Genomic DNA, 14,095 nt, shown 5'->3' with positions numbered 1-14,095 from the left:
TTCACTGCACACGGAACACACCTAAGCATAGGTCCATAATAAACAATTAAATAAAAAGAATATTTAACTCATAAGAAGTAAAGTAAATTAAAAAAAAAATCATACTAATTATATACTTACACAATTATATTTACGTTTGTATACAAGAAATAAAGAATATATATATATATATTTAATATATGAGAATTTGTTAAATAACGCAATATTTATTGAACGTTGCGTCGAGTTCACGTCCAACGACAAAATCTACACACACGTAAAAACAGATGAATACAAGTATATTGAAAAAAAAAAAAGAAAGAAAAAAATTAAATACATTATTGTACGGACATGAATTGATACAAACCATGAGACAAAAGTAAATAAGAAGTAATTAGTAGTTTGAGGTATATTAATTACGCATACATCAATATTAGAATGCACATGAAAGTGTAGTATATTTATCATTAATTGTGTACCGTACTGTTTTTTTTTCCGCAACTGAAAATTCTCCATGTACATTGTTATATTATAAGTATGTCTTTGAACATCTGATATATAAATATATATACATAAATATCAAATATATTCACACGTACACACGAATTCTGGCATATTTATAATGTCAACATTTATATCTATCTCTCGAATAATGCTACATTTATATATCTATATATTATATACATGCGACCCCGGGAATGCAGATGCAAAGCTTTGCGCATTCGTTCTTTATTATGTCAAATAACAATATGTATATATAATATATACGTAAGTACCATTCTGACCTGCGCTACTTATAAAAGACGACGCCGGTAAACTCTACCTGACGAAAAAAAAAAAGTTTTTAACTCTTACTGTTCTTTCATCTTTTGCTATGTACAAGATTAACAATCTCGTAGAATTGTTTCGTAATAAAGAGTAATCATCTTTTTTTTTTTTTTCTCCAAAGAGTGCAGTGTCTGGTGAGGTAGATGGTTTATCAGCGTGTACTTGATACAAACCACCTCTTGTCTTGAAGGTCGAATGCGTTTTTGCGCATGCACGCTCGCGGGGTTTGTAAGGAGTCACCCAGTATTTGTAATAATAATGCTTGAAAAATGCATGACTATTTGTTTTATTAATGCTTCTTTATTTCATAATGTCTTCCTCCGCGAGGAGGAAGGGCCTATCTTATATTACCCGTACTCCGCCAACACCTCACCATTTCTCTTCTGCTCCCAATCACACCATCTTTATGTAGAAACAAATTATCAACAATTTTTTTTTTTCCTTTACCAAGAAACTTTAGTCATTCAGTAATTGTCTTTAAGGTACCTTAAATAAGCTCATATACATAAGTTACATTATAAACGCTGTTAGCTTCGATCTTATAATTATGATTAGCCTCTTGCTTCCTGCTTTCCACAAGTATGAAAACAAATTATTTCGATTACAGCACTACTTACCACAATCGACCTAGTGCTTGTTATTTTTTTTGTTTTTTGTTCATCAACTGCGACAGTAGTATTTTTTTTCTTTTTCTTTTTGCGTAGATATTTAATCTTTTTACTTTCTTTTTGCTTTTTGTAGTACGTTTTTTTTTCTCTGTATTTTGATTTTTGATAAGAGCATATATTATACATATATACGTGTAAGAGTTTGCCTTTTGTTTTTGTCACACCAGCAATCGACTTTTACGTTTTTATTTAATTATTTACGTGGTTATGGGCTATCAGTTTTGAGAGTTTTATTATTTATTGTTAGTTGCCGAAGTTTTTGAAGCTTTGCTACAATACATAAATACATGTTTGTAAATTTTTTCGATAACCAAGCACAAGGTCGCTTCAGATATTATACGTAGTCACTAGCCGCTTTAGAAAGCCTTGATATGTCAAACAGACGATCAACTAACTATCTGTCTCTATGTATACTCGCCTGTAACAATACACACCCACACACACTGCATTCATCCTCGAAAACACACCGAACAAACAATCTTTACCCATGTATACATGTATACCCGTACACGCTCAAGTACAATGTCCCTGCTCTTCCTATCTGTCTGTACATCCAAAACTGCTTTCCAGTGCTTTAGTCGCGCAAGCCAAGTGGCAAGAGGAGAGAATGAGAAGCGGTGCGCTGCTACTACTACTACTACTACTTCTACTACCTGCAGACAACAAAAGGCTGTATAGATACATATACCCACCTACCTACCTACTATTATTATTATTATTATTATTATTATTATTAATGCCTTTTGTTAATCCCCTTCTCCCGTGTACACAATAACATCCTCCACTGGGGATCGTAAGATCGCCTCCACGCTGGCTTCACCACCGCCACCGTTGTGTTGCTTGTACGATCCGAAGCACCTCTTCTCGTTGGAAAATACATATATATATTTGTGGATTCGAGAGCCAAGAGCAAAAAGGATGATTTTGCACACACACATGCAGATGTTGTTTAGTTAATTTGCTAAATCAAACTAAAATATTGCCGTCTGTAGTAGAACAATGCATAGATTGCCTTGTATGATTTATCTCTCTCTCTCTCTCTCTCTCTCTTTATCGTTTTCCACGGGACGTCAGATCTCAGCGGGATATCATTCGTCAACTTTGCTGTCATTGTTGTTGTTATTGTTTATCGAGATGCAGTAGAGTACCACGGAATTATAATTTATCGAACCACGAGTCCAACGAGCTGTTTGAAGACGTATAGATGCACAAAAAGTTATACATTTAATGTTTGGTTATTGACAGCAACGATAGTAAACATGTACCTAAGCTGCCGAATCTGGAATATGTCAAATGGCAAGTGTCTAATTGTGCAAAATTACATCATGTGGTGATGTGCGTTTACATTAAAAATAAAAACAAAACAAAATTAAACATGACCGAGTTCAGAGGAGAAGCACAGCTTCGAAATCCACGTTTAATTTCACAAGACCCAGTATCTGTTGAAACATCCATGCCCATGATTCTGTTTCCATGGACCATCCCCTCATTGCTTATCCCTTTTATCGTCCGCTTTTGTGTAACGCTGCCCTTCTTTACAACCCAACTGCTCAGCTTCAAGTTAATGCCAACGTAGAGCGTTCCGCTGTTTTATCAGCCTCGCTGGTACGATATGCACGTTAGCTGTGGTACACGTAAATTTGCCAAAAAGCACACGTTAGAGCTAACGCAGCGCAGCTTGAGTGCACCGAGGGCTTGTACGCCAAAAAGTTTAGTCGTATGTTCTGATTTTCCTGCGTATACCAATTACTTCAAAGTGCTTTGCAATTCAAGAATCCTCACTGACGAGATTTCTTTTTGCTTTGGTAATGTTATTTTGAATTTTCTTTGGTTAGTTGTATGTCATGTTTTGTAATCTTAGGTATAATAAATTATTTTCTGCTTTTTTCGAGTCATACGATTTTGTAGTTTGTAGCTTTTTTATTTGACGAGTTTTAGTGAGCAGTTAATTATAGCGTTTTTAGTAACATATTTTGAAGTAGAAACCGAAGATGCTTTTTGCTGTGTCGTATTGCTTCATTTTATCCATAACAAAGTGAATGGACATCCTTGTTTGTCATTTTAATTATTTGAAAAGCGCTTTTTTGTGCGTCACAGTGTGCTTTAACAGTAAGTGTTGATTTTTGTATTATTTTTTGTTGCAAACCTGCTTTTTTTATCTGCAGTAGTTTTTTGTTGGATTGAATAAATAAAAGAAACTTTAAATTTAGTATAAAAAATAAAATTAGCGCTTTATCTTTAGGTGTAAAAATTATTTTCTTAGTGGTAAACTAAATTAACAAAAATTTAAATTTTCTAAGTATTATATCTTAAAAATGGTGTTTTTTAATTTTTCTCAGGAGAACAAATTACTATACTTTATCCACTTCACAAAACTGACAAAAAACCAATATCAACAAAACATCTGATTGCACGGCATAAAGATCTTTTTTACTGACATGGTTGTGTTACACAAAAACTTCTTTTCAATTAACATAAAATAGCCATCAAATACTTTTATTATATACGTGTATGGTAAAATATTTTGTGTGACATGATTATTTTTATTCTTCTTTCAGTTGCCGAAATTAAAGAATTTTTACTTTTATCATTAGGAAGTGGTGAAAAGTTTGCTCGCTAACTTATGCATCTAATTATTTTCAGCAAAAACGGCTTGGGCGAATGGATTTTGAAGATTCTATCAGAAAAAAAAAAAAACTAGTCGCACTGCATGACTCACGTTTTTTCATTGTCTTTTCTCTAAACTTTTTGTTTCATGCTTGCCTTCGTCTGGACATCGCACGATTTTGTGAACCATGAATGAAAATTACTCTTGATTGGCGCAAACGCTTATGCTCCAATGCATCGTCGATCCTAAAAACTGTCCTGCACGAAATCCACCAATTATCCCGCATCAACGACAATATTATTCCTGAAATTTAATGGTAATCTCCAACTGTTCCTTTTACCTTATGTGTATGATCATACTTTCACACATCGTAAATACTTCAATAATATTAATAACATTGATAAAACATTTTTTTTTCGAGGCAAAAAATGAAATAAAAAATTGATTTTTATTAATTTTTAACCGTATAAAAATGTATCAACACTTACATCTATTCGATTTGTAAATTCCATCGTGACTATTGCATGTTTGAGAAAAAAAATTTTTTTTTTTTTAATTCGGAAAACCATTTTTAAATTCTACATAAAATGTTTCTTACGTATTGGCTCGGTCATGTCTCCATTACTTGATCATTTGTGATCGAAACAAAATTTTTGATTAAATAAACGCACACTCCGGTACATGGTTAAATGTCAAAATTATTGTTTATGATTGTTAAAAATATCATTCATCTATTTTAATCTCATCCATAATTTATGTTGAAAAAAAAAATAATTCTCTACATCTGCAAAATTTGATCAAAATTACATTCACATAACCACTTTTTTTTTTTTAATTATTAATAAACGTAAATAAACATCTCATCGCTATACACTAACCGTTCTCTGTAGGGACGGCTTCTCTGGATTATACATAATCAACGAAAAAAAAAAAAAAAAAAAAAACTGTCCAAACGCTTTAACGCATTTTGTATTGATACTTCGCTTTACTTCGGACAAAAAAAAAATTAAAAAATGAAAAACAAATAAATAAACCTTCCTTGGACATGTACCTGGGTGCTCCGAGGGCACGTTAAACCACGTGCCAACTTTGGTTTCCGGTGCATCCCGTACTGAATTCAACCAAATGGTAATGATAAAAAAAAAATAAAAAATAAAAATTACCTCGAACACTGCCTCGTTTGCTGCATGTGGATCGCCTTAGCAGCCTTAGCCACTGTTGGGGCCCAAGTGGTCCCTCAAAACGCTCACTGTGTCGTCTACACAGACAGCTGCGGACAGGTAGACTCATTATTGTAACCAGTTTTTATCTCGATCTCAGACCTGCTTTGTGACTTATTACACGCTCATTTGTAGCATCTCAAGTGACAATACTACTTGGTTTGAAGCTTACGGTTTCTGTTTTTTTTTTTTCTTGCTTTTAAGTATCCATTTTGTCGATGATTGACGCATCAATGACTTAAACATTGTTATATGCATGTTTACAGTGCAGGTCTGACATCATAATGCTGCTAACCTTCAAGTTCAAAGAGAAATTCGGTGGACATTGATCTTCGGTGGATATTGTAATGTGACTAATATTAATTTCATCAAGTGCATCTACATATAAAAAAATATAAAAGCTTACAATGACCGCCCGTATTCTCGCTTGAACTTGGCTAACACGTAGCTTTGGGGGTAACTTCCCTCACAACTGCTCACCGCAACTATAACTGCGAATAACCACTGCCTTACCTGGTGTTTGTCTTTTAGTATTTTAACTTTATATTATTATTATTATTTTTACTATCATTATTATTGTAACTGTATACATACATTATTTTTAATGATTACTGTTATATTACATATAGCTGGACCATTTTTTTCTGTCTTGTCCCCAGGTTTCAGACACTTAACAATATTTACATCTGCGATGATGATTAGCACGCTTTTTTATCACACGAGTTGTTTATATAAATCTTAAGTTGATTAAAACGCTACTGTTGATAAATAATTTTACCAATCTGACAAGCATTTCACAAAAACTTTTAACCATTCATTTAAATATTTGGATATTTTTTCGATAACGTGTTAAAATTTTTTATTTTTTATTATTTCGTTCACCATCACTTAAATAATAATAATAATAATCATAACCTTGTTTTGTTTCAAGATCTGAAATAGTTTTCATATCAAACTGTTGTTTGCTACTTTACAGAGCTTGATTTTCTTTTGTTTATTTTTCTTATTTTTATTTTTTTATAAAAATACAACTATATATTTTGCTGACTTCACTTGCAATTTGAGCATACATTTATAAATATACATACAATACATCTAGTACGTATTACTTATGCTTGCCTCCACAGAAAAAAATGCTTTGTACGAGTATGTAGCTTTTCAAACAAACAAAAAAATTCAGAAAAAAAAATCTTTCTGCTATTCGTATGTAACCCAAGTAACGAAATTTAAGCTTCAGTTCCTGTATTTATCCATCATTTGACGTACATATTAGATACTTACTTGCAAGGCGAGCTTTTTGACCTATATGTTTTTTACTTCTATATTTTTCGCCGGTTACGGACTATTACATGATTTTTATTAATTTTATTTGTTTGCACCAATTGTATACAAATTCTTGATACTATCGATAAACACAAACACATATATACACACACACAAAATTAAGGATAAGCTTGCCAATGTTATGTATACTTATATACTGATCGACGCTGTATTATTGTTATGGTTGCGGAGTCGCAGTTGACCTAGTGTTGAACTTATTTGCAGTAGAATACATAAATATATATTAATTTGACAGCTTCATGATTTCCCAAATACCTTTTTTACATTGCGTTTTTTATTATATACATGTACTTTTTTCTTTACGTCTATATATATATATATATATTTAAATCAAAAATAAATAATCAATTGTAACAGATAATCGCGGATTGAAATGTAATAACGGAGCGCCGATAGTCGCTGACTGTTTCTCGCTGTCGTTCGATTCGCTGCTGCGGTTACTTTATTTCATTTTTTTTTTTTTTGCTCACCCTCTTGTACTTGAAAAAACTATCTTTCCTTGATTTTTTTTTTTTTTTCCCAAATCATTTTCTACTTTTTTATTCTTAGCTTTATGCAGTAGTATAGAGTGAATGTGTGTGCGTTACTTTATTCTTCCTCTACACTTTCTCTTGCATCTATTGGAACAAAAAATGCGCGTGAAAAAACCGCTCGAGCGAATCGATCAAGCGCGGATAAGTAAGTTGGCCCTCGGCAAGTATCGAAATGCTTGGGTGATTGAAATTCGGCTGAAAAAAATTTCTCTTTCGAAAAAAAAAAAAAAAAAAACAATAAGTAGACGGTAATCTGACGAATGACTGTAGTAATTGTTATCGTCACTGTCCCCTGTTCTCCCCTGCGAATGCACAAAAAAAAAAAATCGGCTTTGTATTACTATGTTGAGCGCAAATTACTTTCCACGATGATGATTACGAATATTGCGACACGACCTTGCACGCTCGTCGTTTGCGCCGCTGCTTATTTATTGCAATTTTTTTTTTTTTTTTTTTTTCTTTTCTTTTTTTTTTTGTACCGTTTCTCTGGATCTGAATTTCATGTGCTCTTGTAGACTGTTGCTCATCTTTTACTTGCTTACCTGCGATCTTAAGCTCCAACCCTTTCGCAAAACCAAAAAAAAAAAAATATTATGACCGTCAACTGCCGCGAGAATTCAAGATGTTTCTACGTGAGAACGAAAAAAAAAAAAAAAGTTAATTCTTAGGGGAGCTCTGCTGCACAGCTGCGATCACAAATATACGTCTATCGCTTTGTTGCATTTTGCGTCTGATGTTCTATGAATTTGGTTAATTTTTTAATTGGCAGTAGCTCGTTGGTCTTTAACTCGTTGGATACCAGGCTTCCGTGTAAATTGATGATATACGTCACCCAAGCACTAATAAATGATTATTTTTCTTTTTTTTTTTTCTTCTTTGTTCACTGCAGAAAAACCTCTCCCAGGCCATTATAACAATTATCATTACTATTTGCATGATAAGACTCTGTGTTTGTAGAAAATTATAAATATGTGTATAGTATCTGTATTAGCAAGAAAAATGTCACAGTTTTTTTTACTGCTCTGTATTATTTATCATTGTTGTTGTTAAAACAATAAAACGCGCAATATATTTTGCTTACGAATTAAAAAAATTTTATATTTCCTTGATTTTGCCATCTTTTTATTCATTTTTTTTTTCATTTGTTTTTAAGCAGCAAAAAACAACGCAACCAAAAACACAGAGATTTATCGTGTGTTTGTTTTGGGTCTGTGAGAAGGATTTTCGTCAAAAAGAATGCTGCTGTAGTACGTAAATCGTTGCGAGCGTAAAAAACTCTTCAAAGCCTCCTTTTGTAATATTAATATTAAATTTAAGAAAAAAAAAAAAATTTTATTTGCCTCACAATCACTATTTACAACTATTTAAAACAATTGCACGCTTTTATTTATCTCTGGTGAACTTATGGTATAAACATATAATATCTAATTACTTTTACGCGTTTGCTCATAAGTATGTATATTTTGTTCCTGTTATTGTTATTTTGCGATCTGATCGGTAGTTCATATAATAACGCTTGACACCTACGCCTAACATAGTAATCATACGATGCAAGTTTAAGCGTACAAAAAAAAAAATTTTTTTTTCTTTCTATGTTTCATGCGTGCATTTGCAGATTTTTATATCAAAATAAGATTTTTTAGTGTTGAATTAAAATTTTTCATTATGTTCTTATCACAATTAGAAAAATGTGTTCGTGTTGTATTTGTTTATGTGCGCAGGGGTGTACATTTGTTATGTACGCGTCGTTGCGAGACGTTTTACCCTTCGGGACTCGTTGATAATTTACTTTCTTATTTACTAAAAAATAAACAGTGTTTAAAAGTTTGCCTTTCATAAAATATTTTGTTTTTTGTGGAAAAATCTTTTTGTACTCAGAATTAAAGGCAACAGAAAAGCAGAATCGTGGAAGTTGTAAGTGAATTTTTTTTAATTATATGTAAAATACATCTTTCTCATTTTAATTAACAATTTCAGATATTAGTATCATTATTTACGTGTTTTACCACATTTAAAAAAATCAACATGATAACTTTATCAGCTAATACTGTTTTTAGATCAATGATGCATGTCTAATTGTTTATAGAGAAATACATATAGTTACTCGATATACATTATCCATCACATGTGATATTTTGACTAGTTCAATACAATCCTGTGCATGTATATGTGAAAAAAAGGTAAAACATTTTTTTAGTACGTCTTACACATTTTTTAACATTCGATCTGTCATGATCTGTATTAATTGTCGTGTTCCGAACAGAAATCGTCATGTACTATGATTATTGTTATTATGTACAAGTAGAGAGCTTATACATCTTCATTACTCAAAGCAGAAACGTCTCGCACGCACACTTTGTTATTATTAACATACTATGCCTATTAAATTTTTTGGACGATTGAGCAATTATTTGCACGTGTTGTAAAAGTTTTTTTGCTTATACGTAAAAATATTCAGTATACTCTCACAAAATACAATGCGTAGCATACAAAGGTTTTTTTCTTTTCTCTATTGTTGTTTTATTATATGCTTTTCACTACATCGCGCGAGTGTAAAGATATAAATTGTTGGTAGATCATTGCTAAAGCTACGATTTATTGTAAAATACGGAGAAAAGCTTTATTGAGGCGTGCTTTTGTATTGAAATCCGACGTTTTTTTTTTAAATTTTGTTTAGTTACAAAGACGGAATGAATCCAGGTACCTTCGTTTCTAGATAAAGTGTCCATTACGTTCGATTAAAATATAAAGTTAAATCCGATTACCAGATCCATTTCGTCGAGTCCTTTTATACGAGAGCACGTACATATATCTGCACGACAGATAAAAGAGAAAAAAAGTAAAAGCAAATTTAGCACACAAACAGAACACAGGACAAAAGAACACAATCTAACTATACTAACGCCGCGTGCGCTTTCCTACAAGACATAGCAGAATAATACACGTACAAAAGAAGGGAGTAAAAAAAGAAAAATCCACTCGATGGACAAATATGAGGAAAATGCAACCAGAGCGAAATATACGGGGATATAAGGCAGAGATTATCCCCTAACACACGTAAACGCTTGTGTGTACAGAGCGAAATATATTTCAGCAAGAATTCAAAGAAAAAAGAAAAAAAATCAGTAGGATTATTTATCATGAACGAAAACTTTGCTCGCAATTATTTTCTCCTTCAGCTATTGACGAGGGTATGTATATGGAGCTACTGTTGCGGATACTCTCCCCTTTTAATTTTTCCTCGTACGCAAAACGCACCTTTTCTCATTCCCCCCGTCGAATCGTAGAATTCACGAGCCATCGCGCGCGAGACAACGAACCCCTTGTTTTATTTCTACGCGCTCGTTTGGCGCACCGCGAGACATTGTGCCCGCACAATGAGCATCACTCAAGCATTTCGCGCCCTTCCCCCTCGCTCTCGTTCCGAGAAAATTGCGCGACTCGTCCTTTATGCGTATGCCTGCGTGGTACAACGAGTACACCCGTTCGTAGGATAATATGTACGTGTCGTGTGACTACATGATGGGCTGTAGAGCTTTGTTAGCTGCGCGAGAGAGCTTGCAAGCACACGGCTTTTTTTTCTACTTCTCTCACACGTGAACTCTCTTTCCTCTTCGCGGCTTTTCAAGGGGAAACAAGAGCCTGTAGTCGCAGTAGTTTGTTACTTTCTTCTTTTTTTTTTCTATTTGTTGTGGCTGCTGCTGCTGCTGCTGCCCGGATTCGAGAGGTGGATAATGACCGGAATACCGAGATGCTCGAGTTATCGAACGTGTCGTGCGACTTTCTATTGTTTTGAGTGCCGGTTTTGTTTTGCTTGTTTATTTTTTATCGGTGCGCAATATGTTTTTATGACATCGCCCGTTGCTTACATTTCCGATCGATACCGAGACGTGGATTGTTTGAGAATAACGTGAGAAATAATAATGAAGTCGTCTATTGCCTATTTTTTTAAATTCGATGTTTTTTTGTACATATTATATCATCGATTCCAATTATAAATTAGGACATCGTCGAAGAGATTATCGTCTACGTCAGAATTTCGGTCACAAGCACTGTCAACTTGGAACAATCGCGGCACTTTTATTTTGCGCTTCATCAGTCGTTGGTGTCGGCGTTGCATTTTTTCAATCGCAATTTATGTACACGGGCATATCATGTGCAATAAGCAATCTGTCAAGTTCATCAAGAGAAAAAATGAAAGAAAAAAGAAAACTCGAACGCTGCACTTTCGTTGTACAAAAAATGAAAATTTCAAGGATCTAGAAAAAAAAAACAATAAGAAATTAATGTATAAAAAAAAAAAAAAAAAAAAAAGAAAAAAAGAAAAATATAAGAGTTCTACTGCAAATTTTCGTTACCTCAATAATTATAACAAATAAGTCATTACCAGCGAACGCTCATATCAGAGTCAGGCTTTCCCCCGAGTGGCTAATGATTTGATTCCAAGTAACGTATAGCCCGCGCGATCCATTAGACACACGACTAGATGGATGAGAAGATTCAAAATTGATCGAGTGATCCACTCGGGACCAGAGAAAGAGAAAGCAAAGCCCTCCCGATGAGCTTTCGCTGCATATTGTAAACGACCGATTCCTTACCCCCTTAGTCGATAACTACCCTTAATTTGTACAATGATGAAGTTTACCATTTTTTTTTTCTTTTTTTTTTTTTTTTTTTTTTTTTTTTGTTGAAACTACGAGCAAAAGGATGGAGCGAAAGACAAGTGCGCGTGAATGAAGAAAAGGAACGACTGCTACACCCACCTGTGTCTCTATAAAAATTTTTTTTTTTTCTTTCTTCTTTTCTATCTTATGAACCACACGCAAATACAGTATAATCTGACTTGGGCCCGTTTTTTCGGCCCTTCTTGTTTTTTTCATTACAGTTACTGGACACCCTCCCGGTGTGCCAAGATTTTAATCGGCAACTCTGCAATCGTCCCGCCTGCAAATTCATTCATCTCCATGATGGTGCGTATCTCGCTCGCTGGTCACTCATACGACAATGATGATGATGATGATGATGATGATGATGTTTTTGTATGGTTTTGCAGGCAACGTGGAGGTGATCGAGAACCGCGTAAGCGTGTGCAGAGATGCTGTAAAGGGTACGTGCGTGAGGCCCCAGTGTAAATATTACCACATACCAGTGGCGCTGCCCCCGGCACCCCTGATGGCCGTCACCAGTACCGCGTCTGCACCTTAACTGACCTGCCCCCCCCTCTCCATTACCCCCCCCAAACTACTACTGACATTACCAAGATTCTTGAATTGACAAATAAGTATATATATATATACATCTCTGTAACTACCTACCACACCACGTGCATGAGAGGAGCATACATAGAGATGCCGAGCGAGGCTCGCCGCTATATGTATATCTGCACTGTTGAACGACAGCCGAACTCTTGTTATGTGAATACTATGTGAATTATACTACATACGTAGAGGCGCCACACACTCATACGTGTTGAAGTGACGTGTGTCCTTTGTATACACGTGTAAGTACAACGAGTCCCCGACAATAGGATCGACGAGCCGCGCGCCCGATTCTTCTCACTGCGGTATATATATAACCTTCCGTCTTCTTCTTTTCTCTCCATCACTGCACACCTCTTCCAAGCCTTTTAAATTCGAGGGCTCGTGCACATCACGGCCGAGAGAGCAAAATTAATCAGGTCTTCGATTCGTCGTTCATCCCCTCGGTCCTACGGGGACTTGGTATACAAGCGTGTGTGGCCGAGACGAAGATGGCTCTGTCCCCTGTTGTCGCGGGGAAAAGTGAAAAAATAGCTCGCTCTGCGTTTGTCCGTTTCTTTGTTTGTCTTGTGATGTTTATCCGTTTGTATATTATTTTCGTTTTTACCCCGACCCCCCACCGTCCCTCGTCGTTTACTGACTGATATTTTTATCTCGTGTTAGCGCTTATAAGGAATCTTTGTCCTAACATTTTTATTTTTTAACTGTCAATCATTATCAATTTTATGTACATGTGTATCGATTTGTGCGCAATTCTGGTGTAATTCTTTGATTTTTGTACGTGCAGGCGAGAGGATTAAAAAAAAAGGGGGGGCTGACAGTGTCTTCAAAAGTTTACCGATCGGCATCATTGGGCACACGCGAACACGTTGTTTTTTTAGTGTTATTTTTCGTTTTCGTTAATTACTTTCATTTATTTTATTGCTCTCGTATCCGACGAACAGCGAACACTCGAAGGACAATGTGCGCGCTAACGTCGTGCTGTGATGATTATATACTTCGTTACGCGAAAGAGAGACTTCCATGTAATTTTGTTTTTTTTTGTTTTGTTCATCTCTTTTTCGCAATATTTGTCAATTGTTTGTCTTAGTTCATAATTTTATCAGTACATCGTAATAATTATTACTTTAATTAACAGCATTATATTTTATAACAATCATATGTAGGAGCGAAAGAGTGAGATCGGCAAGTCTTGGTACTTGTCGACTATTAATTAAGTCATTCTAGAGTTGATGCGTGCATGAAATGAACGAGACGAACAGGTACTTCTCCACTCATTTGAATAATGAATAATATCATAAATTGTGTTAAATTGTGTTTCGTTTGTACCATTTTGATTATATTAAAAATTATTTTGGCGTTTCATGGATGATTTCGTCTTTACTGTTGTTAAGCTTTTGAGTAAATTCATGTTTGCAAAAAATTATCAATAAATGACTAGAGAAATACGTGTCTCGTGTTAAATAAAATAACCCTCCGACTGTTGTCTAGATCAAGCGTGTTAAGATTATTGTTGCGTTGAATATAATATAATATGTTTGTACAAATTTTCGGACGCACGTGCAAAGAAATGAGTGACAGGCCAGATGGGATGGTAGTGAAAAAAAAAAAAAATAATAATAACAATTAAAAACATGCTACATAAATTAATTGACGA

General features: G+C 34.4%; 1 long non-coding RNA gene across 1 annotated transcript; it reads left to right on the top strand.

Moving 5' to 3' along the window:
- The first annotated feature begins 5,153 nt into the window (after positions 1 to 5,153).
- Positions 5,154 to 12,444, top strand: LOC149374476 (uncharacterized). The gene is made up of 3 exons (XR_016293101.1): positions 5,154 to 5,211; positions 12,066 to 12,150; positions 12,234 to 12,444. It is a non-coding gene; the product is annotated as an uncharacterized LOC149374476 (long non-coding RNA).
- Positions 12,445 to 14,095: the final 1,651 nt, after the last annotated feature.

This window comes from Copidosoma floridanum, unplaced genomic scaffold (genome assembly GCF_036245765.1).
Source record: "Copidosoma floridanum isolate Cflo_tuat_1 unplaced genomic scaffold, Cflo_Japanese_pri ptg000019l, whole genome shotgun sequence".
In the NCBI taxonomy this organism is placed as follows: Eukaryota; Metazoa; Arthropoda; class Insecta; order Hymenoptera; family Encyrtidae; genus Copidosoma; species Copidosoma floridanum.
The sequence above is the reverse complement of the archived record's forward strand: the minus strand, read 5'-3'. Positions and strand labels throughout refer to the sequence as shown.